Source organism: Vombatus ursinus, unplaced genomic scaffold (assembly GCF_900497805.2).
Source record: "Vombatus ursinus unplaced genomic scaffold, bare-nosed wombat genome assembly UNPS02009994.1, whole genome shotgun sequence".
Lineage (NCBI taxonomy): Eukaryota > Metazoa > Chordata > Mammalia > Diprotodontia > Vombatidae > Vombatus > Vombatus ursinus.
Genome location: NW_020949772.1, coordinates 4,325,174 through 4,330,620, shown reverse-complemented (window position 1 = coordinate 4,330,620; position 5,447 = coordinate 4,325,174).

Sequence of the window (5,447 nt, the reverse complement as noted above, 5' to 3'; positions counted from 1 at the left end):
CCCCAGGTAATAAGGCAGAAAGATGGTATAATGGATAGAGTGCCATTCCTGAGTTCAAATTTGACCTCAGACATTACTAACTGTATGACTAAGCAAATCACTTAACGTATTTGCCTCAGTTGCCTCATCTGTAAAATAGGGATGATAATTGCCCTTACCTCCCAAGGTTGTTGTGAAGATCAAGTAAGATAAATGTACAGCGATTAGCACAATACCTGGCATGTAGTAAACATTTTATAAATGTTAGCTATCATTATTATTATATGACAGAGGCAGAATTGAACCCAGGTGATTTTTCATGGGCAACAATGTCTTCCAAGACAAGACTGATTCATCTAATCATACAAAGATAATTGACAAGTAGTAGCATTTCACCTTTGAAACACTGGTAATTCAAATAGCAAGCAAAACTCCTCCTAGATAAGATTAATAGTTTCCCTGTCTTCAATGCAAAGATCTAAACTTCAAAACACCTTAATGGGCAGTGTCAGAAGAGCTAACATTTACATAGTACCTGCTTTCAGCTTTACAGTCTTACATTTATTACCTAGCTAGTCTTACATTTATTATCTAGCTGGGGCCTCACCAAACCCTGGGAAGTATTCCATTTTACAAATTAATAAACTGAGGTTACAAGAGGTTAAGCTCTTGGTCACAGAGTGTCAAACGGCCAGACTCTAAGCCAGGTTTTCTTGACTATACGCAAACTATCCACTGTGCCAAATTATTCTCCCCTAAAAGCTGACTCTAAAAGACAATGCAAAGCCTGCCTCCAATATGCAGTATTGTGAGCTCTTAAACTTTCCACAACACATATTTGTGTTGATCATATATGCTGAAAAGGTACCGTGCACAAATGGAGTTGTGGTTTGTTTTTAGCAAGATTTTAAAAAGACACCGCATTAAAAAATAGACCTCTTATTCCCCAGAGGTCATTTGCTTTCGGGAGCTAGCTAGATACCCAAAATAAAAAACTAAACTTGACAAAATTTACTACTCAGTAGGCAAATAAATGATTAAATTACTTAGGACAAGTTATGCAGATGATAGATGCTCAGCAAGTCTCTACTGAGGGAATAACTACATTGTGATACTGTGGAGAAAGCACCTCAGGTGCAGCTGCAGCAGGAACCATGTGAATCTCTAAGTCATTTTCATCTACACCTTTTTCCTCAACTGTAAATTGTGATATTTTTTGCCCCTCTCCCTCTCAAAGGGGCGTTAGGAGAATGACATAATAAATGTGTGCTCTAAGGCAAACAAGAAAGCTAAGTAAAATGATTTACATAAAATGAAATCACAAAAACTTCATAGTGATCAAGTTGATTTTTTTAAAAATTGTTTTTCCTTTCCCCAGTATCCTTCTTCAGGTGTGATTCAAGTATAAATTTTTTTTTTTACCTACTCTTCTGGCAAATCTGACTTAAGTCCTTGCAGCTCCAATTTCTGGGGATTTACTTTCTTTATTTGTTAAGCTGTCAAGATTAAGATTTTTCTAAGGTATTACATACTTTAATATAGTAGGGGGGAAAACCTATTCAGAATATACCAGTCACAACATGCCCACATGACCTAGATTTGGGCATTGATTGATAAATAAATGGCTGCTTTACTGCCCACAACTGTATCAGGTAACCATATTTTTCCAACTTACTCATATAAGAAATCCTGCCAACCTACATATATCCCTTGGGAATAGGGAAAAATTAAAAAGATATCATGACTAAAAAATACCAAATGATCTTTTCTAACTCTGACAGATAAACTGCTTTAATGGTCACCATCATGAAGCTATGAATTGGTCTAATTGTGAAAAACAATTTAGAATTTTGCAAAAACAAGTACTTGTTCATACGCTTTGACCTAGAGTTGCTATTATTGGGCATAAATGGGAAGGGAGGATGTCAAAACAAGGCCCATACTCAACAGAAATATTCAGAGCAACCTTTTTTTGTGGCAGCAAAGAAATAGAAACATAGTAGTTGCCCATCTATTAGGGAATGGCTGAAAAACTGCAGTCTGTGAATGTTAATATTATGGTTTTTTAGGACTAAAATGAGTAATTCAGAGAAACATGGGGAAAAATTAGCATAATGAATGAAATAAGCAGAGCCTAAACATACACAAGTAGAAAAAAAAACCCTCAAAAAACAGTAGAAGAAAATCAAACTTGTGAAATTCTAACAATTAGTCCTGGTGAACTAATATCTGAAAGGGAAAGGACTTGGTGGGGCAGAATGTTACATACATTTATCAATATTAATCATTGTCTTTAACTATTTTTCCTTAACTTTTTGTTAGTAAAAATTTTATGGAGACAACACAAAAAAACTGGTTGATTATATAAAAATCAGACTAAAAGCACCTAAATCTTCCAAATCAACTGTAAACTCCAATGTAGCCATCAAACACCCCCTTAAAGTTAATTGTCTGAATTGAAAATATTGTCAAACAACAAATAATTGAGCACCTATTTGTTATACAGTGTCTCATACTGGGTTCTGAGGGACACATCCAAATAACATTAAAACACAACGGCCAGTTTTATTGAGCAGGTTGAACAAGCCTCCTGAATCCTTGCCTCATTAAAGCCTAATTCAAATGCAACTTTTTCCATGAAGGGTTCCTTATTACACCCAGTCCTTCAATAACTTCCTAATCAGGCCTCACAGACAACCGGTTTTCAATTCACCTATCTTTATCATGTATAATGCAAATAACTTCAGTTACCATGGTCTTATTCGCCCAATAGCATGTACACACTGCATATGGGCAAGGTCTTTATCTAAATGTCATATTCCCTTGGAAAACTAACACAAAGACCTACTGTTTAGAGAGCAGCATCTTTGAATGGTGGTCTTTCATAACCCTAAATATAGGCTTTTCAAGTATAAAATCAAACTTTAATGAGGCCTAGAAACAAAGTATAAGATGTCTTCCAAGAGGCAGTCATCCCCATAGGGTAACAACATAACCAGCATCTCATATTTGAAAATAATTGAAGTGGTCACAAATGGGAGATTTCCCTATCAATATAGTTGGTGTGGTAAAGGCTGCATTCCAACAGCCTGCTTATAGCAAAAAGCCATTTCCTAAGAAAATGCCTTACGTTACAGGTTAAGTGTGGGTTAGTTGGCCTTCAGGGCTGTTTTTGTAAACCAGAAAATCAACTAGCTCTCAGTCAAGAATGCATAGAAAACTTAAAAATGCCAATACCTGTAAGACCAAAGCTCCCTCTCCCGGCAGACTTTATGTGCTGCACCTGTGTACAATTTTTGTTCAACCTGAGAATTGGCTAGAGATACATCACTTAATTCCTATATTTATATGAAACCGCTGAGCCTAAATTTAATGGAAACCAGAAAATGGGGCTGCTGATTTAAGTATGACAAGTCACATATTCCTCTTAATTCTCATATTTTGGAACCTAAAAAAACCCCAAAACTTTGTCTATGTAACACAACCACAAGCAATAATGAAATCCCTTGCAGGAACAGGTATTGCACTTCCCTTGTATAATCAGAGGACAGACTTGAGTCCAGAAGACTCAGCTCAATTTCTTCTTCAGACACAAACACTTTAAGACTGGACCAAAGTACCTCTTCTAAACCTGTTTCTTAACCTGTAACATGGAAGTCAGTATCATCTATCTCCCGGTTAAGAGCTCATGTAAAGCTTTATACAATGTGAGCCACTATTCAATTCAGAACGTGTAAAATATGAACTTACTTGCAGATAACTGCATTCCTGTGTCTTTTTCCATGTTATACAATGCTATTCAATGTTAAGGGCAAACTTATAAAACTTTGGTAATCAACCTGACTAAATCTTTTAGCGTTAGCATTCCTTGGATGATTCTAATAAAATTTAAAACGTGACTCTAAACGCAAACCAGGTAGCTGATGCCACATAAGCTGGGTAGGTTCAGGTGAGTGGCTGTTGCCTAAAGTAAATTTCAGATAAACCTACTCCGTTAAGTCTGATCTAGAAAGGACCTTGGACCTTTAAAAAACAGCACTCTTAATCCAACCCCTCATTTTGGAGATGGTCATACATGGAGCAACCTGCTCACGTTAAGTTATATGTGATTAGGGTAACTTTGAAACACATACCACTAATTTAAGTATACTAAAAACATTCAAACCTTTTGTTTGCTCTTAGGCATTGCTGGGTCTGCTTACTCATTTTTAATACACCTTAAAGAATTCTTTCCAATTTGAATCTGACCTCTTCTACTTTTAGGAAGGTCAAGTTTATCAAATTTTAAGTTCATTTCTGTGAGTTAAACCCAAGCAGCAGTTGTTTGAACTCCAATGATTCATCATTTTGCTGTTATTTTATCAGTTTTCCCACTGCCTCCAATTTGCTAAGCAATACAGCACAGTAGTAACTAAAGTTCTCCCACCTTTATGTCAAATATTCTATATAAAACAGTACAAGTCTATGCTATGCAACTAAAAAGTGATGTGATTTCATTTAGCTATGAATTTGAAATACTGAACTCTATAATGGCTACTGGTCATTAAGTAGTTTTCCAAACCCCTATCATATTGGACATTTCTAGGGCAAAAAACTAGGGTCATCTGTTGCCTCTGCTACTTTTAGAATCCTTCCCAAACCCCCAAAAAAGCTTACACATAAAGAAAATGCCCACTTTTTCCTTTAGCTTACCTATAATGTAAGTGTGAACGTATAGCATTTTAGCACCAATCTTAAGACTGAAATAAACCATTTCAACCGCTTAGAAATCCATATATTTATATTTTTAAGCATGCTAGTAATAGTACTTCTCTTCCTTTAATTTAAAGTGATTAATCTTTATTATCTCCTCTTTGGAGTTCAAGGATGCTTTCATCAGATGTACCTAATCAAAGCCTTTGGCCATCCTTCCAGTGTTTTCCCTTCATATTGTCTTTATAACTCTCATCTGTATGCTGCTAACCGGTATTTCACCATACTTTTTCTGAAAGCTTAGCTGTATGCAAGTACCCCTTAAAATCTATTAGCTTTAGTAAAGCAAAAACACATCAGTTTAAACTATTAGTAATCCCCATGGCAAATCTGCTTATTTCTGTGCTTATTAAGTGCTTGCTTTAGATTTACTTCAAACTCTAATGGCCGAAACTAAACTTCAGACTAATCCATTTTACATCCTGAAATACATTGCTCCAAAATTCAAGTAGTTTTCATCAGTAAACACTAGAGTCTCTACAACCTGAAAATATCCCACTACTTAAGATCTTATTTTAAACAAGCAAACTAAAAGGACTTAAAAAAAACTGAGCATTTTGGGAATGCAACAACTTTATTGAAAGAAAAGTGCAGTGAAATTACTCAAAAGCTTGAAAGAAACTTGAGGGAATTTAGACACCTCCCCTCAAGCGCAGGACCAAGTGCAGAGTGGATTCTTTCTGGATGTTGTAGTCAGACAGGGTGCGACCATCTTC